The following is a 24,989-nucleotide window of genomic DNA, read 5'->3' as shown; positions in this document are numbered from 1 at the left end:
GGTCATCCAGCAATACAAGTACAAATACATACATAGTTGACAAGGCCGGATTCATATTTTTGTGCCATTGGGCCAAGTATGTTGCGGCATCCCTTTTACGTGCAGCCTTAACCCCCCCCCCCCCCCTCCCCATTCCATGTGCAGCATCCTCTTCCATGTGTATTATCCATGTGCTGTAGCCCTGCTTATTCATGAATAGCTCCCTTGGACATCAGTTTAATTTTTTCACGAGTTGATCCCAATTTTCAGCCTCCACTTTCATTTGTAGCAATCCCTCTCATGTTCAGGTGCACCCTTGGGCTGCAGCCGCCCAAGGCTCGGGCCTATGTAGCTTTTCCAGTAATCCGGCCTTGATAGTTGATGTGTGGTTTCAGACATCACCAATACTGGTACAAGTTCATATGATAAATTGTAGCAAAATAGTGAACAAGGTAGCGAGCCTCCAATGCTACCTTTAGCAAATTATAGGCTTGTCTGAACAGGTGTGCTTTGAGAGAACATTTGAAGATTTCCAGGCTCGGAGCACGACGGACAGGCCGTGGGAGAGGGTTCCAAAGGAAAGGTAAAGCTCTTGAGAATTCCTGGATGTGTGGGTGGGAGGTGTGACCAGGCTAGAGGGCAAGAGGGTCTCCTGGGAGAAGCAATGGTTCCATGTGGGACAGTATCAGCTTGTTAACATACTTAAAACACAGAGAGGTGTCATGATAGGAATGTTTTTCTTTTTTCCTCAGGGAAAGCAGAGAAGTGATTTAAGTACCGTTGCCATGGTTGCACGTAAGAAAGTTGATCCCCCCTCCTCCTCCTCCTCTAGCAGCTAAAGTAATCATGTGTGGCTGAAGATGGAAATGGAAGAGATAATTTCTTATTTCTTAAATAAATTAAATTACAAAATGAATAATACAGGAAATCTATACGTTATATCATGCTTGCTTTGGAGCCTTGATGAGCCTATCATCCTGCCAGGTGCGGAATGACTGCAGATTAGATATTCTTTGTTCCGATAATGAGCCGCTTTCCTGACTTTACATTAGCGCATTACATCTGTTAAAACTCTGTGAAGTGCATCGCTGCCTCCCCGGTGGATGTGTCATACAGGAAGTAAGATCACAGGGTGCCGCAACAGCCTCATCCAATAGACAAATCAATAGAGGGGCTCTTGTATAAACACTTACCACGCAGTGCACACCACGCTGAGGGGGGTTATCATAGAAGCGCTGGTGTATTGAGCCAGTCCAGCTGGACAGAGGGAGGCAGATAAATACACAGGTGAAATTCAATCTATGTATGTTTGCGTGCCAAACAACAAAGAAACAAAAACTTTAGGTCTCATACACACTGAATACTTTCACGTCACATGGATTTCTGCAAACATATGCATTTTGCGCAGGGGCAACACTACCAATCATGCCCCCCCCCAGCAAAACTTAGACCTACTTCTATAAAAGCAGCAGATCTGTGCTTTATCTCTGGGATAGGATATAGGATCCAGAAGGATATTGGCTTGGCCTCTGGGATATTAGGATCCACCAAATGACCACGCCAAGAGTCCAAGAAGACCAACTTCTATACAGATTGTGCTACTGTCTGATGGTAAGCGGACCTGTTTCTGGAGGGGAGGACTACCTGCCTTGGGATTGACGTTAATACGCTTAGATTGTATCATCTGGGAATTTTTGATTGGATGGTAAGCCTGAACTTTAAAGGGTGTTGGGCGGCAGAATTTGAAGTTGATCTGAAGTTCACATAGCACTGAAGCTTTTTTTCTACAATGTGAAGAGGGTCAGTTCTGAGGATTATAGCTTTTGGCAGCTTGCTGGACTTAGGCTCATAAAACAAGTATAGTCATCATGCATGATCTTCACACCCATAGCAAGTGTAGCAACAAAAACAACTGATCTGGAGTATCTGAGAAATGGAAGATTATCAGTTGCCCCTCCCCTCTGCACCCCTGCAGACGCAGTGGCTGCTCTCCTCTAGTTACACCCCTGATTTTGTGAATAGCTTGCTACAGTATACTAAGCTGGGCAAACTGCCTGGTTTGTGGGTCGATTGGTTGACCAACGAACCAGCAAGTTAACGTTCGTGAGCAGGGCCAGATTTCTGCAAAGGCCACATAGGCCCAGGCCTTGGGTGGCTCCTGCCAGAGGGGGCAGCCTGACATAGCAGAGGGGATGTTGCATTTGGAGCAGAAGGCTGCAAATGGGTTGCAATGCATGGAATAGGGGAGCTGCTACCCAAAGAAACTACACATGAAAGGGGGGGACTGCTGCATATGGTTCTAATACATGGACGTGGGGGCTGCACATGTAAGGGAAAACTTGGGAATGTTTTCAAATGTTCTTTATTGCAGGGCCACCATCAGAAATGTTTGTTCCCCATACTGGGCACCAAACCTACTGGGCCCCGATTACTCCCCTCTGCCCCCACACAGCAATATTCATGAAAAGTTTCTCAGGTGCTCCGCTCTCATCTCCCACCCCACACTGTCAAGGGTCAATTCTACTGGCAGGCAGGATGCGATAGGTATCTCCTACTAACAGCAAATAGTGATAGGAAGACCGGAGTGCTCAGCAGGCAGAGATAGGTAGATTTTACTGGCAAGCAGGTAGCAACAGGTAGAATCTAGAGACAAGCAGGTAGTAATAGGTGGATTGTAGAGATGTAGTGACAGGTGGATTGTAGTGGCTGTCAGGTAGTGATAGATACAGTGGTGTGAAAAACTATTTGCCCCTGTGATGATCCGCTCAGCTGGCTGCACAGGCAGACAGCTGTTTGTCCATTCCTCTAGTCTGTGGGCTGCAGGTCTCTGGAACAGAGACCTGTCTTTTCATTGCAAGTTTCTGTTCTCTTGCTGGGGAATTTGCATACATTCGTTATGCAAATCCCCTACCTGCCTTCTTTGATGACTGGCACTATAAGAGCTTTATGTTTCCCAGAATGCTTTGCTGGTCATTTCCCTTCCATGCTCAGTTCCTGATGGACACTGCTGGAGTGTCAGCCATTGCTATCTAGTATAGTTAATTCCTGGGGGTTGCTTTAGGCTCCCCTTCTATCCCAGTCAGGTTGTATTATCTGTATTGCCTGTTCGGTCTTGTCTTGCCTGTTTGCCATTGTCCTGTCCCTATGGTGGTTGACAGGAAATGGTTCTGATCTATGTTCTTGGAGTATAGCTGGTGCAGCGGTTGCTACCAGCTATCTCTTCTGTTCTGTCTTCTGGGATCGCGCTAGCTACTTTGTGCTAGCGCTGGGGATCCTTCTGTTCTGTCTCCTGGGATCGCGCTAGCTACTTTGTGCGAGCGCTGGGGATCCTTCTGTTCTGTCTTGTCGGTCGCGATTGCGCTGTCACCAGCGGCGGTTGATAGCGAATCGTTCTGTCTTGCTGAGATCGCACTAGCCGCTAGCGTTAGCGGCTGTGGATCTTTCTGATCTGTGTTCCTGCTTGGATCACACTTGCTCTGGCGGAAGAGCGGTGGATCCTTCCTGCCTAGTTCTTGTTTTTCGTGTGTCTGTCTTGTCCGCTGCGCTTGCTACAGGCTCGGTGAGGTAACCGTTAAGCAAGCGCTCGCGTCCCCTGTTTCATGTTTGTCTGTTTATGGTTAGTTAGGCGTGCTTGTCTATTGTGCTTATCACGTGGAGATCGCGCATAACCGCGTGCACTGTTGCGAATGAGTGCGGTGTTCGCGGTTAGCTAGCGGTTGTTATTTTCCGTATCTCCTTATTGTATTTGCTGTGCCTTTGCTACCCTCGTATTCTATTCTGTTCTGCCTTGTGTCACGTCTCGCGATCGCGTTCCTATTTCGTATCTGCTGTTGTGTGTGCGCGGTCGCGGAGTGGCGACTGGATTGGCGCACACACATACAACCTATCCCTTTTGCTCAATCTCATTCGCAATCGCCTCTCTTGCGATTGCGTTCTGCGCTTCGTACAATTCCTGTCTGGCACTTGTGGAGGTACAGAGGATTGGTTCCTCTGCACTCCCCAGCGCCATCTGCCGACAGGAATTTCCCTCTACAGGTGCGTAGCACCTTTTGCTGGGTTCCTGCAAATTATACGCTTGTGGAGGATCTCCGCCGTGTCAGCGCACGCGTTGTGCGCTGATCACGGGGAAAGTTCCACAATCGTGACAGAATGACCAGCCCAACCCAAAACCCCAGTGTAGACGGAATTTCCGATTTGTACGATTTTGTCGAATATGGCTCTTGTACCTTTAAGAGATTTAAAAAACTTGAACCTGAATCAGCAGACGAATTTTTGTCTGAGTGTACGAAACTGTTAGCGAACCCTGAATTCCAATGCACCCCAGTGTTTACCTGGGCCCCCCAAATGGTCTACATTCTGTTGGGGGGCGAAATGTCAATGTGGGGTTATGATGTGTTAAATCATACCACCCTGAGTCAAAGACCCCTGGAATTCTTGGCCTTTTTAATTCACAATTGGCTGAGATTACCTCAATTACCATACCCCCTTAATGAGTTGTTGTCAGCAGCTCAATCAGCTGTTCCATCTACTCTTTCATCCATAAAGCAGCCATCCAAAGCTTCTAAGTCTAAACGTAAAAGATCTAGGAAGGCTTCCCAGCGGAAAGATCCGTTGCCCATGGCAACCAGAGATAGAGAGGTTATTTCTGTCAAGTCTGAAATGGGCAAAACCATGCATGATGATAATGATGTTTATAATGCATCTGCTGATCAGTTTCCAGGTTTTTTGCCCCAATCCAAAGCTTATGTGGATCCTGCTATAGGTAGGATCGCACACTATATTAAAGCAGTCAAAAAATCTGTACTCGTTCCTGATCCCCACCCATATGGAGATTATTTAGATACTGGGTTGTTCGAACCGCCATTTGCCTCATGGGAAATCGGGGCCTTGGTGGAGGAATTTGATTTGGATTGGAAAGCCTTTTGCGATTTTTACATCGCAAAAAGCGCGGATGTCCTGAACGATTGTCTTGACTCTGTGTGCCTTTTGATTGATTCTGATGAATGTGACAAGTGTGTTGTGGATCTGGTGATGTATGTGTGGCAGATCATTTTGGATGAATTACACACACACCAATTAATTGATCCCAATAAAGAGGTAAAAGATTCCCGTTCTGTTCCTGCTCCAGTTCCATCTGTAAACTGTGCGCACTATGATTGTTCATCCTTTGTTAAGTGTGCATGGGAGCCCCCGTTTGAGAAATGGGAGATCGAGCTCCTGGTCTATGAATTGGAATGTGATTGGAGATCGTTTTGCAATCATTACCGTTCTAAAAACGAAGCAGTTTTGTATGCGTGCATTGAGTCTGCGTGCACTTTAATCAAGACTGGTGAATGTATCTCTGACTTTGTGACTCCGCTGTTTGACGTGTGGAGAATGATTTTGGATGAACTACTTGCGCTTCAATCTGCTAAAAACACATTGTCAGCGGACGATTGTTCCAATCCTCTGGATTTAAAGAAAGTGAGTTTTGAATGCATTCCCTTTCCCAAAGCAACTGAGTGTTTGAAGTCTGAGTGCAAGTCGTTCAGAGCAGTTGCTTGTGTGGAAGTTGAACCAGTGCGGTCTGATGTCGCCACCGCACGTATGGCTGCAAAAGGTCTGTGTGGTCCTGTGTCTAAGGAAGACAGATTTTTTCCCTCAGGATCTCTAAGATCGTCCGTTTGTGAGCCTGCCATGGGGAAAATTCCTAAGTTATGCAACTTTAAGAAAATTATTAATGTGTCTAATAAAGTTTCTCCTGTTGTTGTCGCCACTTCTTTTGCAAATGAATCTATGTCTTATTCTGTTCGCACCTGTGCAGGCCTGTTGCCTGATGACAGTTGCTCCAGTGTTTCTGTCCTAGATGCCTTGCAGTCTGCTCCGCAGATCGCGGAGGTTTGCGATATGGAAGCGTCAGTTTCGCAACCTAAAGCGATCGTGGATCCGCAAATTTTGCGTTCTGACTCCTCGGATTCGACCTTGTTAGCTGAATCTAAGAGTGAGACAGCGCTTCGGTTTTGCGAATCTGATGCTGAAGCTTCTTTGCCTTGTCCAGAGAAGCTTTCTCTGAACCTGCCCTGTACCATGAATGAAGGCATGATGTCCACTTGCATTGACATTTGCGAGTCTGATTCTGAAGAAAGTATTGACTCTCCACCCAGTACTCTGGATGAGTCAATATTGCCTTGTACAATATCTCCTGCCCTGCCCCTAGAGGCTCGTCTAGGTATTGCTGCTATTTTTACCTGTCTTTCTGCAGTTTTGGAGTTGCAAGCTAGTTTGATTACTACGCAGAGTTCTGGGTGCAGCGAGATTAAAGTTAGGGAGTCAGTGTGTGGTCCAGTGAATATTCCTGTACGTTCCACTCATGATGATGAAATTCAGTCTCAGTTTATGGTGGAACCTTCCCTGGGACATCTGCCCTGTTCTCAAAGTAAAGTTCCAGTTTTGCCCTGTAACATGGATAGTACAGAATCCTTCTTAGACAACTTGAAAAATGATGTTCCTGAGGTCTTGTTTGATGATCTGAAGGTCTCCGAGTTCCTCCCAAAGGGTGCAGAACTTGAAGGATATGTCTCCTGCCCCCCAGGTCCTTCTGAGGTGTTGCCCACTTCAGTAGGCATTGCTGCCTTGCTGACTACTTTTGCAGCTCTTGTGGAGCTTCATTCATGTGTAGTCAATGATGATATTACAGTTACAGAAAATTCTGAATTTGAGTCTTCTTTTGAAAGACCAGTACCTGTGACCTTTACTCGTGATGATTTTCTGCCCGGTACTGGTTTTGGTCTTGTCGTGTCGGACTCTGAGGTTGGCAGTTCCCCGACATGTCCTGAGGTTTCTCCTGTACTAGTGTACCCCGATGTGCTCTGTGACCCAGAAAGCCCAAGTGTGCCTCGGTTACCAGCGTACTCAGATGCTTCCTCAGTGGAGACATGTTCTGATATAGCCTGCCTGCTTGCATGCCCAGAAGTGGGCCCTGAAAGTCCTGATCTTGATGGGTGTCCTGCTAATTTTGAGTCTGGAATGATCATAGGTTCCATAGGGGTTCTTGGTGGTTCTCCATGTGAGCCTGGTGAGCGTTCTGGCTTCTTGGGATCTCTGCGGAGCTTCAAGGCGTTCTGGGAGATTCCGGGAAAGGTTTTGCTTGGTGCCCTGAATACGATCAGCAATGGCTTTGGTGTTGTAAGGGACACTTCGAACAGGTATTGCGGCAGGTTTGGTATTCTTGGACGCTCCTTGGAAGGTGGTGGGTATTGTCTGGAGGGTGTCGATGGCTTCTTCTCTGGTGTCCACAGTCCTGATGGGTGTTACGCTGAGACTTGTAGTGCTGATGGGCATGTTTCGGTGGCTTCTGCTTCCGATGAGGTCGGTTTCGGATGGACTGACTCTGGAATTGGGCCTTGTCGGGCTGTCCTGACCTTCATGAGTCTTCAGTTAGAGTTTTGTGATGTTACCAGTTTTGAGGGATGTCTGGAATCCATCCCTAGAAGGGGGGGTACTGTGATGATCCGCTCAGCTGGCTGCACAGGCAGACAGCTGTTTGTCCATTCCTCTAGTCTGTGGGCTGCAGTCTCTGGAACAGAGACCTGTCTTTTCATTGCAAGTTTCTGTTCTGTTCTCTTGCTGGGGAATTTGCATACATTCGTTATGCAAATCCTCTACCTGCCTTCTTTGATGACTGGCACTATAAGAGCTTTATGTTTCCCAGAATGCTTGGCTGGTCATTTCCCTTCCATGCTCAGTTCCTGATGGACACTGCTGGAGTGTCAGCCATTGCTATCTAGTATAGTTAATTCCTGGGGGTTGCTTTAGGCTCCCCTTCTAGCCCAGTCAGGTTGTATTATCTGTATTGCCTGTTCTGTCTTGTCTTGCCTGTTTGCCATTGTCCTGTCCCTATGGTGGTTGACAGGAAATGGTTCTGATCTATGTTCTTGGAGTATAGCTGGTGCAGCGGTTGCTACCAGCTATCTCTTCTGTTCTGTCTTCTGGGATCGCGCTAGCTACTTTGTGCTAGCGCTGGGGATCCTTCTGTTCTGTCTCCTGGGATCGCGCTAGCTACTTTGTGCGAGCGCTGGGGATCCTTCTGTTCTGTCTTGTCGGTCGCGATTGCGCTGTCACCAGCGGCGGTTGATAGCGAATCGTTCTGTCTGGCTGAGATCGCACTAGCCGCTAGCGTTAGCGGCTGTGGATCTTTCTGATCTGTGTTCCTGCTTGGATCACACTTGCTCTGGCGGAAGAGCGGTGGATCCTTCCTGCCTAGTTCTTGTTTTTCGTGTGTCTGTCTTGTCCGCTGCGCTTGCTACAGGCTCGGTGAGGTAACCGTTAAGCAAGCGCTCGCGTCCCCTGTTTCATGTTTGTCTGTTTATGGTTAGTTAGGCGTGCTTGTCTCTATTGTGCTTATCACGTGGAGATCGCGCATAACCGCGTGCACTGTTGCGAATGAGTGCGGTGTTCGCGGTTAGCTAGCGGTTGTTATTTTCCGTATCTCCTTATTGTATTTGCTGTGCCTTTGCTACCCTCGTATTCTATTCTGTTCTGCCTTGTGTCACGTCTCGCGATCGCACCTCTCGCGATCGCGTTCCTATTTCGTATCTGCTGTTGTGTGTGCGCGGTCGCGGAGTGGCGACTGGATTGGCGCACACACATACAACCTATCCCTTTTGCTCAATCTCATTCGCAATCGCCTCTCTTGCGATTGCGTTCTGCGCTTCGTACAATTCCTGTCTGGCACTTGTGGAGGTACAGAGGATTGGTTCCTCTGCACTCCCCAGCGCCATCTGCCGACAGGAATTTCCCTCTACAGGTGCGTAGCACCTTTTGCTGGGTTCCTGCAAATTATACGCTTGTGGAGGATCTCCGCCGTGTCAGCGCACGCGTTGTGCGCTGATCACGGGGAAAGTTCCACAATCGTGACAGCCCCCTTCCTGATTTCTTATTCTTTTGCATGTTTGTCACACTTACATGTTTCTGCTCATCAAAAACTGTTAACTATTAGTCAAAGATACCATAATTGAACACAAAATGCAGTTTTAAATGATGGGTTTTATTATTTAGTGAGGAAAAAAACTCCAAATCTGCATGGCCCTGTGTGAAAAAGTGATTGCCCCCTTGTTAAAAAATAACTTAACTGTGGTTTATTACACCTGAGTTCAATTTCTATAGTCACCCCCAGGCCTGATTACTGCCACACCTGTTTCAATCAAGAAATCACTTAAATAGGAGCTATCTGACACAGAGAAGTAGACCAAAAGCACCTCAAAAGCTAGACATCAAAGAAATTCAGGAACACATGAGAACAAAAATACTGTAATTTAGGTGTGGTAAAGGTTATAAAGCCATTTCTAAAGCTTTGGGACTCCAGTTAACCACAGTGAGATCCATTATCCACAAATGGCAAAAACATGGAACAGTGATGAACCTTCCCAGGAGTGTCCGGCCGACCAAAATTACCCCAAGAGCGCAGAGAAAACTCATCCGAGAGGCCACAAAAGACCCCAGGACAACATCTAAAGAACTGCAGGCCTCACTTGCCTCAATTAAGGTCAGTGTTCACGACTCCACCATAAGAAAGAGACTGGTCAAAAATGGCCTGCATGGCAGATATCCAAGGCGCAAACCACTTTTAAGCAAAAAGAACATTAAGGCTCGTCTTAATTTTGCTAAAAAACATCTCAATGATTGCCAAGACTTTTGGGAAAATACCTTGTGAACCGACGAGACAAAAGTTGAACTTTTTGGAAGGTGCATGTCCCGTTACATCTGGCGTAGAAGTAACACAGCATTTCAGCAAAAGAACATCATACCAACAGTAAAATATGGTGGTGGTAGTGCGATGGTCTGGGCTTGATTTGCTGCTTCAGGACCTGGAAGGCTTGATGTGATAGATGTAACCATGAATTCTACTGTCTACCAAAAACTCCTGAAGGAGAATGTCCGGCCATCTGTTCGTCAACTAAAGCTGAAGCGATCTTGGGTGCTGCAGCAGGAAAATGACCAAAAACACACCAGCAAATCAACCTCTGAATGGCTGAAGAAAAACAAAATGAAGATTTTGGAGTGGCCTAGTCAAAGTCCTGACCTGAATCCTATTGAGATGTTGTGGCATGCCCTTAAAAGGCGGTTTATGCTAGAAAACCCTCAAATAAAGCTGAATTACAACAATTCTGCAAAGATGAGTGGGTCAAAACTCCTCCAAAGCGCTGTAAAAGACTCATTGCAAGTTATCGCAAACGCTTGATAGCAGTTATTGCTGCTAAGGGTGGCCCAACCAGTTATTAGGTTCAAGGGGCAATTTCTTTTTCACACAGAACCATGTAGGTTTTGAGTTTTTTTTTCTCACTAAATAATAAAAACCATCATTTAAAAATGCATTTTGTGTTCAATTATGTCATCTTTGACTAATAGTTAACGGTTTTTGATGAGCAGAAACATTTAAGTGTGACAATCATGCAAAAGAATAAGAAATCAGGAAGGGGGCAAACAGTTTTTCACACCACTGTATATTGTAATGGCCGGCAGATAGTGATAGATAGATTGTAGAGGCCGGCAGGTAGTGATAGATGGATTGTAGTGGCCAGCAGATAGTGATAGGTGGATTGTAGTGGCCGGCAGGTAGTGATGGGTGGATTGTAATGACCGGCAGGTAGTGATAGATGGATTGTAGTGGCCGGCAGGTAGTGATAGGTGGATTGTAGTGGCCGGCAGGTAGTGATAGGTAGATTGTAGAGGCCGGCAGGTAGTGATAAGATTGTAGTGGCCAGTAGAGATGTGTCACTATGACCCAGAGTAGTACGGCTGCGCTGGCCCGGCGGTGCGCGTCCTAGATCGCGCTCATGTTGCCGGGCACTTTCTGCGCATGTGCGTGACGTCATGAGTGACGTCACGCTCATGTTCAGAGAGTGCCCGGCAACAGGCGCGCGATCAAGGACGTGCACCGCCGAGCCGGTGACTACTCCGGGTCATAGCGACCCGGAAGTAGTACAGGCACATAGAGATTCACCCGCGAACAGTTTGGGCTATCTCTAGTGGCCAGCAGATAGTGATAGGTGGATTGTAGTGACCGGCAGGTAGTGATGGGTGGATTGTAGTGGCCGGCAGGTAGTGATAGATGGATTGTAGTGGCCGGCAAGTAGTGATAGATGGATTGTAGTGACCGGCAGGTAGTGATGGGTGGATTGTAGTGGCCGGCAGGTAGTGATAGATGGATTGTAGTGGCCGGCAAGTAGTGATAGGTGGATTGTATTGGCCGGCAAGTAGTGATAGATGGATTGTAGTGACCGGCAGGTAGTGATGGGTGGATTGTAGTGGCCGGCAGGTAGTGATAGGTGGATTGTAGTGGCCGGCAAGTAGTGATAGGTGGATTGTAGTGGCCGGCAAGTAGTGATAGATGGATTGTAGTGGCCGGCAAGTAGTGATAGATGGATTGTAGTGACCGGCAGGTAGTGATGGGTGGATTGAAGTGGCCGGCAGGTAGTGATGGGTGGATTGTAGTGGCCGGCAAGTAGTGATAGGTGGATTGTAGTGGCCGGCAAGTAGTGATAGGTGGATTGTAGTGGCCGGCAAGTAGTGATAGGTGGATTGTAGTGGCCGGCAGGTAGTGATGGGTGGATTGTAGTGGCTGGCAGGTAGTGATGGGTGGATTGTAGTGGCCGGCAAGTAGTGATAGGTGGATTGTAGTGGCCGGCAGGTAGTGATGGGTGGATTGTAGTGGCCGGCAGGTAGTGATAGATGGATTGTAGTGACCGGCAGGCAGCGATAGGTGGATTGTAGTGGCTGTCAGGTAGTGATAGATATATTGTAATGGCCGGCAAGTAGTGATAGATGGATTGTAGTGGCCGGCAGGTAGTGATAGGTGGATTGTAGTGGCCGGCAGATAGTGATAGGTGGATTGTAGTGGCCGGCAGGTAGTGATAGGTGGATTGTAGTGGCCGGCAAGTAGCGATGGGTGGATTGTAGTGGCCGGCAAGTAGTGATAGGTGGATTGTAGTGGCCGGCAAGTAGTAATGGGTGGATTGTAGTGGCCAGCAGGTAGTGATAGGTGGATTGTAGTGGCCGGCAAGTAGTGATGGGTGGATTGTAGTGGCCGGCAAGTAGTGATAGGTGGATTGTAGTGGCCAGCAGGTAGTGATGGGTGGATTGTAGTGGCCGACAGGTAGTGATGGGTGGATTGTAGTGACCGGCAAGTACTGATAGATGGATTGTAGTGGCCGGCAGATAGTTATAGGTGGATTGTAGTGGCCGGCAGATAGTGATAGGTGGTTTGTAGTGGCCGGCAGATAGTGATAGGTGGATTGTAGTGGCCGGCAGATAGTGATAGGTGGATTGTAGTGGCCGGCAGGTAGTGATAGGTGGAATGTAGTGGCCGGCAAGTAGTGATGGGTGGATTGTAGTGGCCGGCAAGTAGTGATAGGTGGATTGTAGTGGCCGGCAGGTAGTGATGGGTGGATTGTAGTGGCTGCCAGGTAGTGATAGGTCGACTGTTGTAGGCCAGCAGGTAGCAATGCTGGTCTGCGGTGGGAGATAAAAAGCCAAAGCATGGACAGGGAGGAGCATGGGCAGAAAGGGGACGGAGGATTTGCATCATGGCAGCGGGGGAACGTGTGGGGTAAATTCGACACACATAAGCAATACAACACTGCAATAGAACACAGCAGTACATGCATCCAGCTACATTTAAATGGTTAGCAGGCACTCGTCAGCCAATCAGGGTGCACTGTCATACACCCTTTACCTGCCATACCACATCTAGCAGCCATTAGCATTCAGGTGGAAGGCTTCAGTTGGACGCAATCGCAAGATTGCGTCACTAGCAGGACCGCCCCGTGCAGGCATCCCTCCTACGGGGGTTCCTCCCTACCCTAACTGCTCACCTGTCCGCCGTGTCCTAGAGCTCAAAAAAAAAAAGTTTAAAAACACACGATTGGTTCACACGATGGCCAGGGGCACATGTGGGGTGGCCACTGTTTGGGACCTAAACTCCCCTCGGGCCCTATACAGTGGTACTGGCTATATCACTCTGACAGCGGCCCTGCTTCTTTGTACCTTAGTCACTCAATTTTAGTTTTAAGAGTATTATCCCACTTTAAATTATTTAACACTTTGCATCCAGATTTTTTCCTCCTTTATGGACCAGAACAGTTTTGTTATTTTAGCTATGTCCCCTATTTAATCAGCAATAACGTTATCCCTGCTTATGACACCTAAATTAAATATATATCATTTTTTTCAAGACAAACTAGGCTTTCATCGTATGACATTTTTTCCCACAAACTATTTTGTTTTCAATGCATTTCAATGGAAAAAAAATAATAGCGAAAATATTTTATCAGTTTTACCAATTCCAGTTTAAAAATGAAAAGCGCTACGGTAGATAAAAAAAACACAAATTTTGTTTGCCTATTTCTACTGTTCATCACAAAACTTAGATTATGTTCCAGTCACAATTTATGGGTGATTATATCAGAGTCTGAAATAATGCTACAGTGAGTATGAGCTGAGAAAATAAAAGTATTTTTAATAGTGAAAATTAAACGTATTGGCTCAGGGAACATCTATTCCCTTTCACCAATTTCACCAGTGCTGCATCAGATAGTGTTGAAGGTCTTCACAGGAGCAATGCCCAACTGTGCATAGCTGTGCTTCCGCTACAAGACATATGTACGTCCTTGTGGCTTAGATGAAGTCACAGAGGACATTGATCTACTGTAGTGGTGGATAAAATGGTTAATGTAGTCTATCTTTTGTCATCCAGGTGGGGTAATGAGCCTTTTAAGATATTTTTTTTTGCCTGACTGGCAGCTAGTAGCTTTAATTTGCTAGCACAGCTTTCACTTCCTGGTGAGTATTCAGGATAGCAGCGTTTCTGTTCAGCCTTATTCATCGCTTTATGGTTTTGACTTTAACATTTTAATAATAAACATATGAATAACAATCTTCACGCATGTGCTATGTCCCCACAACATCCACGGTGCCTTCATAATTACAAATTAACATGAATGCACATACTGACAAACTTATGGAAACATGTTAATTAACCAATTAACGGACTGTTGACGGGCCAAGTACTCTTTTCTTATTGATAGTCTCTTCAACAGAACTCGTCATACTCCCAGATGTTAAAAATAACATGGCCAATTATACACTGTATATGCTTTATTCCAGCAAATATATATCATGAAATTTTTGGTTATAATTCACAGACAGAGGCGGATCACTGCCTCTGAGGTCTGGCTTGTGTAAACACTGAACTATATGACTCCACAATTAAAATATTTATCCAAGAAATAATATGTTGCGTTTCTATAGGACTATAGAATAGGAATTGAGCTCAACACCCCCCTCCAGTGGCTACTCTTGGGAACACACTTGCTACTCATTCTTTGTAGCAGAAATACACTATTAGTTAATTATTAAAAAATGAAAACTAAAAAAAAAATCAAAAAAAATCAAAGAAACCTTCCCTCAACCAGAATATCCCGAACACTAATTACCTACTACTAGAACCTATTGAATTCTACCTATTCGCTGCTAGAATCACGATCACAACCAGCCTACCATTAAAATCACCTGCCACTATTATTTATCCTTATTTAGTATTTAGTATTATAAAACGCTGATTTCTTCCTAACAGTGCTGTACAGAGTGTTTTGTCTTTGTCACTTAACTGTCAGTTAAGTCTCACTTAAAGAGAAACTCCGACCAAGAATTAAACTTTACCCCAATCAGTAGCCCTTTTACATGAGAAATCTATTCCTTTTCACAAACAGACCATCAGGGGGTGCTGTATGACTGATACTGTGGTGAAACCCCTCCCACAAGAAACTCTACGTACTCCTGGCAGTTTCCTGTCTGGGAACCTTGCTGCATTGTGGGAAATAGCTGTTTACAACTGCCAAAAAAACATGCAGCAGCTACATCACTTGCCAACAGTAAAAATGTCACCATGTAATAAATGTCAGAATGTAAATCAGGGATTTAAAAGATTTTACAATGGGCAAACACTGACTAAATCATTTATACATAATTATTGTAAAAATGAAGCACTTTTTTATTACATTATTTTCACTGGAGTTCCTCCTAGAGAGGCTCACAATCTAAACACTATCATAGTCGTATGCCTGTGTATGTTCCATTCCATCTGATGTGATATGCCATTATCATATTTACCAATTGCAGAGTTACATTTAGTGATTTTCATTACTGCCGTTTGTATTTCTGGCCTCACTTTTCCAGGCCCGGATTTACCTCACAGGAGCCTGTATGCACAGATGTCCTTGCACCCTAGACTTCACCCTCCATGAACCTACAAACACCCGCTAAACTTCACCGCAAGCGTGCTGGCAGGCCCAGGTGTCATTTCTTCCATACTTCCCTTGCCTGTCATAGGAAGCTTGAGGTGTCCCCAAGTATTAGGCAGCCAGAAGTATCCTCAGTATTAAGTAGCTGGAGGAGCCACCGACTGAAGGGAGATCTTGCCAGTGGACTGTCGAGAGCAGGATGAGTAAACTCTAATTTACACTCATCAGGACTCTGTGTAGGGAGGGAGGCACTCAGGGTGGGGAGTGAGCCGCCTTTCCAACATCAGACACCTGTAGGCACAAGCCTACAGTGCCTTATGGTAAATCCAACCCTGCTTGTTTCATACCTATTACCTGGTGGCTTATGTGTAACTTAAAACAGGGTCTGTTAGCCTTAGGCCTTGTTAACTTTATAAATCACCCAGCGCTATCGCAAGCGCTGAGCTTTTTTTGCAATTTTTTTCGCCTTTTTCGCCTTTCCCTGCACTTTCTAAGCGGTTTCGCAGAGTTTTTTTTTTTTTCTTTTTCACTTCCTGATGTCAGTCAGAAAGTGAACTCTTTCACCCGGCAATGAATAAATACAATTTTATTCATGAAAAGACTTGGGAAATTGCAATGTCCCTATACCGTCCATTATAGGCAAATCACCCAGAAAATGGTACAGGCAGTGCTTTGGTGAGCGGATCGGAATCAAACCGCTCACTCTCAAAGGATATCATTGCACAAGCACGTTTAGGGCCATTTCTGAAATCGACAGTGCTTAAAAAAAAACCAAAATGCCCTAGGCATGAACAATCCCTTACACCCCGACTGATTTACATTATAGAGACCACTCACTGCTGCTTAATATAACAGAGTAACCAAGCAACTCCGGTGACCCAAAACCACTAGGAAAGTATAGGGGACTAAAAGAGACCGAAAAGCCCTCCTACTAAAAAAAAAAAAGCAATGCTAAGGCCTCTTGCACACTACATGTCATTCTTATTTTTTTATTTTGGATTCTGATTAAAAATCTTTTTTTTTTAATCGGAATCCAAAATCAGATCAGATCAGATAAAAAATTGGAATCGTATATAGCGTGCAAGAGACCTTAGTGTGGTTTGCCTACTTAAAGGGAGTCTGAAGCGTATTTTTTTTTTTAAATGAACAGATAACCGCCTAAGGAGAGGGGAGGCTCTGGGTCCTATACAGCCTTCCGTTCTCTGCTGGTCTCCGCGTTTCCCTGCAGGCTCCTCCTAGCAGTCCACGACATATTAGTCATGGACTGCTCTTTTCCAGGTTGGGGAGACTCCGGCAGTCTTCAGAAGCACTCGGGCTTTTGAAGACTGGCTGCACCGTATTGCACACGCATGAACGCCCTTTCTCGCACACTCGTGCATGCGGAGTACAGAGCCGCCGGTCTTCGGAAGCCTGAGCACTTCCAAAGACTGCCAAAGTCTCCCGCGGCGGGAGATTCAAACGGAGGTGCCTGTGGGGGAACGAGGAGACCGGTAGGAGAAGGGGAAGGCTCTGTAGGACCCAGAGCCTTCACTCTCCTTAGGTGATTATCTGTTTTATTACATTAAAAAACGCTTCCGATTCACTTTAAAACAGAAGGTATTTGCGATAATTCAGATTTAAATGTATGACACTGGTTACCCACAATGCACACTGATGAATATGCAAAGTATTTTTCTTTATGTCCTTGAAGCCAGACTTACATCCTGAACTGCTGGTGTATAGCAAGCCTATACATTTTACAGAGCCACATCAACCCAACATGTAGACAGCCTGTTTTGGGTTGTTGGTCCTCCTCAGTGCATAGCAGAGATTGATATGGCTATATGGGATAGGAGCATGGACCAGTACAACAGAGTAACCACCATAGAAGTAAATGGGACAATTGCCCAAGGGCCCCTGAGCACTGCTGGCACCCCTCCCCTCAGGTCTCCCCTTGACTTTTTCCTCAAGGGCCCCTGGAAAGTTTTGTCAGCATAAAAACTCACCTGTCCTGGCACACTGCTCTAATCGGCGCTCCCCATCGTTATCCCCATTGGCTGCCTCTTCTCCATGACCTGTCACATGGGGGGGGGGCATCTGAGGGGACAGCAGACAGCTTCAGGTTCCTGGGGGTGAATACGCTGTTTGGGGAGCAGGGAGGACCCACGATTACTTTCGCCCCAGGGCCCCAGTGTGCCTTGAACCGGGCCTGCCTAGTTAATGTAGAAGAGGGGCACCTGACATACTGTATGAATTCAGGTGAAGCCACACTGCTTGGACCGCTTCCTTCCCTTTGTATTACCTACTGTATATACTCGCATATAAGTCGACCTGGGTATAATCTGAGGTACCCACTTTTCCCTCAGAAACCAGGAAAAAGCGATTTACTTGTGTATAATTCCCCCCCCCCCATTATGGCCTCCTCCGCAGTAGCCAGATACAAGTCATCCCCTCTCCTCATAGCTAGATGTACCTCAAGGATGATACAGCTGTGTCTCAAGACGCCACTAGATAGTGTCATAGATATGAGGCACACAGGAAAAATCGCCGATCATTGCACTGCTGGCACGTTGCTTGCACGCTCCACTCCACAAGCCAGGGGACACAGGTAGCCTTGAGCAGCGCACTCTGCGCACCATGTTGCAGGGGATGGGGGCACAGAAACAGCATGGAGCCAGATGGTAAGAGCAGGATCACTAGTGCATGATCCTTACACTCCTCTGGCAGTAACAAAACCTGCTCCACCATCCGTTCTGCTCCACTGACCCGCATATAAGCCGAGGGGGTAACTTTTCAGCACATTTTTTGTGCTGAAAAATTAGGCTTATACGCGAGTATATAAGGTATTCCATTTCAAGCAAAAAAAAATAGACACTGACTTGAAGAGCTGATAGAGGACCATTTAGATCCATCCCATTTGCCGGCTAAATGATGCAAACTTGTATGTCAACATCCATTTCCTGAGCAATAAAACAATTGGGCATTGCGCAGCGTTAAATAAAACCCACATACAAAAATAATATATAAATAAAAAAAAACCTGAAAGCGCAGTGGAAAGAAGATATACAGCCCTGGGATGTCATCATCGAGACTCCTAATTCTTTATTATTACATAGAGAAAGGCAACCTCAATTAATTCTCCGTGACCTCATCTACAATAGACAGCGCCGCGCATCCACTGTTTGTACCTATCTGTTTATAAATTATACTGTGTCATAAAGCAAATATTTCACGGGTTGATTACTTCTGTAATTGGCTTCTCATCACCGTGCCCCGTGCATTACGGCTCCGGCACGTAAGTCCAAATTGTTTCGTTGCGCTGCACAGCCGAGATTAATGCCTTTGTGAAAGTGTAATTTCTCCCCGGCAAACTTTGCTTCAAGCCTATTTTCTGACCATGCAAATGCGGTGGGAGAAAGGATGTCAGCATTGCCGGTCTACACTTGGAATCAGGCCCGAGTCTCGCGCTTTGTTCGGTAGTGGAACACATGGATGTTCGTTTGATGGCTGGATGAGTTACGTAGCTGCAGCAAGGCATGGCTTATTCTTAATTGCTTAACCATTTCTGTACCAGCAGTCTCTGCCCCCTTAAGGACCAGTGATTGCTGGTAGCGTAAACCGCCACCTCTCGAGGCTGTCCCATCACCACAGGCTCCTCTCTCTGCCATCTCTATGACAGCAGAGCACTGTCAGAGAGTCAGGTGCCACTTTCAATGGCTCCTGACGCTGTCTATCAATGTGAGCCAATGTGACTGGCTCACAGTGATCACACGGTCAGGAGCAAATGAAAGCGGCTCCTGACCTGTTCACAGTGCTCTGAGCGTGAGCGAATTGCGGCGGGAGCAAAGCGTCAAGATCGGCAGTAACGGCAGCAGCGCAAAGTGCCGAAGCACTAGAATCTACCTCCAGTCAGAGCTGCAGCACCACATGCTGGAAGTAGATTCATACTGCTTCGGTCCGGAAGTAGTTAAAGAGAGCCCGAGGTGGGCTCCTGAAGATAATATAAAAACTAGGCTACCTGATCCAGGGGGGCTGAGCGGATCAGGTAGCCTCCAAAATCGATGCTCCCTGACGCTCCTGTGGGCCAAAATGGCCCATTTTTTTGATCTCTAGGTAACAACGCTGAAATGAGAGTTTCATTCTCTCATTCACAGCATGCAGGGAGGCAGGAGATTGACAGGGGGAGCGGTAAGGGAGAGAGAGAACCCACAAACCCTGCAGGAATGCCCCTGATGGGTGTTTTGAACAGGGAATCTCTCTCCCGTGTTTACCTCCGAGATAGCGACAAATATTGTCGCTAATCATGGGGGGCCAAAGTGCGGTGGTGGGGGGCCGAGAGCAGAGAACATGCCTCTGTTTCCCATCTGCCCCCCAAAAAAACACCTCGGGTTTCTCTTTAAAGGAGCACTATTGCAAAAAAAAAAAAAAAAAGAGGGAGATAAGAGGTTGGGGGCTGGGCACTGTACACAAAACTCTGCTGAACACTGAATAGGGACTGTCTACAAATATTTGTCTGCAAAACTTTGTATGACTCCTTATCAGTGGCTGAGCAGATGCAGTCACTAGAACAATTGTGCAGAGAGCAGAAAGTGTTTTTCTCTCCTCCCATGGGGCCACCTGCAGCTTCTGGGCCCCCGTGCAGCTGCATCCCTGGCAGGGTCTATTGCTATGCCCCATGGACAGGAATCCGATGCGTGCTCCGAGAATCTGCAGCTTGTACCAAATTCCTTTCCTGGGTCGCACCGCATTTAGTTTCAGTTTGGATCCTATGCAGTGGCAATGTGATGATCCCATTGGATTGCAGCAGTGGAACGGACCCTTACTAAACAGCCGTTGGTCAGCCTGACAAATGACTACCAAAATAATTGTGCGAGTAGAGTGGCCAGCCACCAACTCTGTATAGATCCTTTCCAGAAAGTGACCGTAAAGAATAAGGGAAATACTGAGGAAATGCTCAGATCTGTCAGATTTTTACTACCTACTGTAAGTGACAGCTATATGGGAAAACCAAAATTGCTACGTATGTTAGGGTAACTATGGGAACAAAAATTTTAAAAATTGAAAGGAAAAATGTTTTTTAAAGGGACTCAGAGCTGGATTACACAATTTGTGTAATTGTGTAACGGTGGTGTGGGAGCAATCCAGGCTTATGGGGCTGGAGGAAGCCCCAGGTATGTATAAAACCTTTTGTTTAATCTAGCTCTTGTACACTTTAACCACTTCAGCCCCAAGGGTTGAATTTTTTTTGCATCTGAGCAACTTTCACCTCCCATTCATTTGCCAATAACTTTATCACTATTCATCACACTGAATTGATCTATATCTTGTTTTTTCCACTACCAATTAGGCTTTTTGTGGGTGATACATTTTGCTGAAAATTAATTTATTCTAAATCCATTTGAACAGAAATATTAAGAAAGAAATGGAAAAAAATCATTTATCAGCTTTTGGCCAATATAGTTTGAAATTCATACATGCTACCATAATTAAAACCCATGTACTTTATTTGCCAATTTGTCCTGCTTATTACACCATTTAAATTATGTCCCTATCACAATGTATGGCGCCGATATTTTATTTGGAATTAAAGGTACAATTTTTCAATTTGCGTCCATCACTATTTACAAGCCCATAATTTAAAAAAATATATATATTAGTACACTCCTTTGACATGCATATTTATAAAGTTCAGACCCTTAGGTAACTATTTATGTTTTTGTTTTTTTTATTATTGTAAATTTTTGTTGTTTTTTTTTTTTGTTAAAAATTGTATGTGGGTAATTAGTGGTGTGGGAGGTAAACAGTAATTTTTAATGTAAAAAGTGTGCCTGCATAATGTTAAATGCATGTGGGTGTAGTTTTACTATTTGGCCACAAGATGGCCACAGTCAAATAGTCCTGGGAGCGATCGAGCTCGCTCCCAGGTAGAAGAAAGACGACGCGTAACCTTTTGGAACCAGAAAAGCTGCAGCGTCTGGAGAGACACTGTCGGCTTTTCTCCGGGGGGATGCAATCGGTGAAAGGGATCTATAATCCCTTTCACTGTTCGCCGAGCTAACGGCCGGTAGCGGGAGCGTGCACGGGGGGGCCCGCGGGAGTGCGCGCGACCCGCGGGAGCGCGCGCAGCCTAACTGGACGAGAAATTTAGTCCAGTTAGGCTGAAGTGGTTAAACTCTGTAAAATTATGATTTGTTGTGGTTTCCTTTGAATTTTTAAAATCGATTTTCTCAAAAACGAAAAAGTCTGTTTGAAAAAAAATATATATTTTTTTCCCCGCTTTTACCATTATTTTGGTAAATATAGCAGGTATGGGGGCTTTGGTATTACCTTATAAAGTCTGCACAAAGTTAGGCAGAATGGATTATGCTAAATCTATTGAATTGCCAAATTGTAATTACACATGACCGTAATTGCAAAATTGTAAGTGAAATTTTGCCTAATTGTAAACAACAGCAGTTGAACCACACCCCCACGTGTCCCGATTGGTACTGATAATCCACTAACCTCATATGGGAAACAGCAGCAGTTCAGCCACACCCCCACGTGTCCTGATTGGTACAGATAATCCACTAATCTCATGTAGGAAAAAGCAGCAGTTCAGCCACACCCCCCACGTGTCCTGATTGGTACAGATAATCCACTGACCTCATGTGGGAAACAACAGCAGTTCAGCCATGTATGAAGCCAGAATGTAAATCAGGTAGAGGAGAGTTTTTACAATGGGCAAACACTAACTAAATAATCTATACATCAGCAATTTTATTCATTATGGTATTTTCACTACAGTTCCTCTTTAAAGTGTGCCTGAGTGATATCCACTGGGCCCCAGGCACCTGCCTAGGTTTGCCTTGTGGATGATCCAGCTCTGGATGTTATTGAGGTTTTAAAATTCAGTTTCCAGGCATGCATGAAAATAATAATACTAAAAATGCCATTGCCTGGAGTTTAATAACTAGTAAAAAAAAAAAAAAAAAAAAAAAAGCAAAGAGAGAGTGTGCGGAATGTTATCCAACATTAAAATGATCAAAGCATCTGCTAGTATCAGTCTGGCGCACACCCTGGACTGGAAATCAAAGCTACGTCCTTGCTTGGAACCCGCATTCCCAGATGGCTTTGTGGGCTGTGAAGTTAAAAGGCAATTGACAGAGAATGAATGATATGTACCATACACTTAAAGTTCACTCACTTTCACTCCAATGTGTAAGTTGTATAGATCTGCTTTAAAGGGGATCTATATATTACGGACGCCTGAACAGGCGCTCAATGAAATGAAAGCCAAGTCATGCTACCAACGTTTCATGACCTAAAATGACAATCGTTTCAATTTGATTTTTTTTATCACAGGATTGGATATTATGGTGTTCAGTAGCACGTTACTATAACTCAATCTTTGTTTGTTTTTTTTCCTTTTAATTATATCCTTATGAGTATAAAGGTGGCCCACAGACAATACAATAAAATGATCCAATTTTACCGCAATTAGATGAAAATGATCGGTTGTCTTGAAAAATTGAATTTTTTTTTTTTTTTTATTTGAGCGAGAAATCCGAACGGATTTCCCATTTTTTTTTCTATATAAGTCAATTGGGAGTGGTGGATTTTTCAGATCAGTTTTTATTCAAATTGAATGTTGTAGGTTAACCTCTCACTGTCATCTCTTGTCTTTCAAAATAGCATAAAGCTAAGTATCCTGTCTGCACAGCTGATTCCATGAAACGCCATCCTAAGGATCGATCAACAATCGTTAACATTGAGTGCTTATGACAGAAATACTATAGTGTCGTTTAGCAATCCATTTCATAGTATCAGAGACCGACAAAAAAGTACACTAAGGCCTAGAAAAACGCTTGGCTAATGTATTGCAATGGGATGGTGCACACCGGCGGTTTGAGGTTTTTGCCAAGCCGCAAACGCGCCTCCTGCTGCGCGTTTGCGGATTTCGGAAGCGTTTCGTCCTCAATGTAAAGTATAGGAAAAACGCAAACCGCTCTGAAAAACGCTACTTTAGAGCGGTTTGCCAGGCATTTTTGTTACAGTAGCTGTTCAGTAACAGCTTTTACTGTAACAATATGTGTAATCTGCTACACAAAAACGCTCCCAAAACCGCTAGGTATGTTTAGAAAACCTCTCTAAACATGCCTAGAATCGCTCTGAAATCAGCTCCCAAAACCGCTAGCGTATTGCGGATCTGCTAGCGGTTTTGGTGTGCACTGGGCCTAAGGCCCGGTTCACATTAGCGGCTGCTATCCGGAATCGCCGTGCCGGAGCCGTGCCGGAGCCGGACCGCATGCGGACCGGACGAAACGGACGCACGGCATAGCAATGAAAGTCTATGCGACCGTTCACATGCGTCCGTTTCGTCCGGACCGGAGCCGGACCGGATCCGGACTCCGGCGTCCGTTCCAACATGCGCTATTTTTTGGTCCGGCTGGTCCGGCTGACGTATCCGGACCGGAGCCGGAATGTTGCATCCGGCCAATGGAAACCAATGAGAACCGGAGAGCGCACAACACACTGGCTATAAAAACCGGATGTTGTACCACACTTCCTATGCTGACTCTATGGTATGGTGGCCATTTTGGATGGGGACCACATGGCACCAGCGTTCACAGAGTGGAGCAGCAGTGACTTCATGCTGGAGCTCTTTGGCAGCAATATGGAGCAGGATCTGTCTGATAGCGAGGGGGTGAGGCCCTACACATCAGAAGACCTCATCCTACAGGTGCAGCAGGTACCAGCCCTGTGGGACAAGGGGGATGCGGACCACAGCAACATCAAAAAATGCAGAGGCCTGTGGAAAAAAATTGCCAAGCTGTATGTGGAGGACTTTGAGAACTTGAGCAAGAGACAGCAAGGCACAGAGGGTATGTTGACTAGAAGTTTTTTGGGGGGGGGCTTGTGGTTTAAGCTTGTGATGTATTCAACTTTTGCTATGGATTTGTGTCACCCACGTGTTGCCCACCCACCCGTGGCCCACCCACCTGTTCCCCACCCACCTGTACCCCACCTGTGATGTATCCCACCCACCTGTACCCCACCTGTGATGTATCCCACCTGTGATGTATCCCACCCACCTGTACCCCACCTGTGCTGTATCCCACCCACCTGTGATGTATCACACCCACCTGTACCCCACCTGTGATGTATCCCACCTGTGATGTATCCCACCTGTGGTGTATCCCACCTGTGATGTATCCCACCCACCTGTGATGTATCCCACCCACCTGTACCCCACCTGTGATGTATCCCACCCACCTGTACCCCACCTGTGATGTATCCCACCCACCTCTACCCCACCTGTGATGTATCCCACCCACCTCTACCCCACCTGTGATGTATCCCACCTGTGATGTATCCCACCCACCTGTACCCCACCTGTGCTGTATCCCACCCACCTGTGATGTATCACACCCACCTGTACCCCACCTGTGATGTATCCCACCTGTGATGTATCCCACCTGTGGTGTATCCCACCTGTGGTGTATCCCACCCACCTGTGATGTATCACACCCACCTGTACCCCACCTGTGATGTACCCCACCTGTGATGTATCCCACCTGTGATGTATTCCACCCACCAGTACCCCACCTGTGATGTATCCCACCCACCTCTACCCCACCTGTGATGTATCCCACCCACCTGTACCCCACCTGTGATGTATCCCACCTGTGATGTATCCCACCCACCAGTACCCCACCTGTGATGTATCCCACCCACCTCTACCCCACCTGTGATGTATCCCACCCACCTGTA

At 46.0% G+C, this 24,989-nt stretch overlaps 1 protein-coding gene across 10 annotated transcripts in view; it reads right to left on the bottom strand.

The window, feature by feature from the left end:
- The window catches only part of CTNNA2 (catenin alpha 2), a 3,078,224-nt gene that overhangs the window by 2,073,262 nt on the left and 979,973 nt on the right, over positions 1-24,989 (bottom strand). The gene's annotated exons all lie outside the window — the stretch shown is intronic.

Source organism: Hyperolius riggenbachi, chromosome 1 (assembly GCF_040937935.1).
Source record: "Hyperolius riggenbachi isolate aHypRig1 chromosome 1, aHypRig1.pri, whole genome shotgun sequence".
Lineage (NCBI taxonomy): Eukaryota > Metazoa > Chordata > Amphibia > Anura > Hyperoliidae > Hyperolius > Hyperolius riggenbachi.
This window is presented reverse-complemented; position numbering and strand designations above follow the sequence as displayed.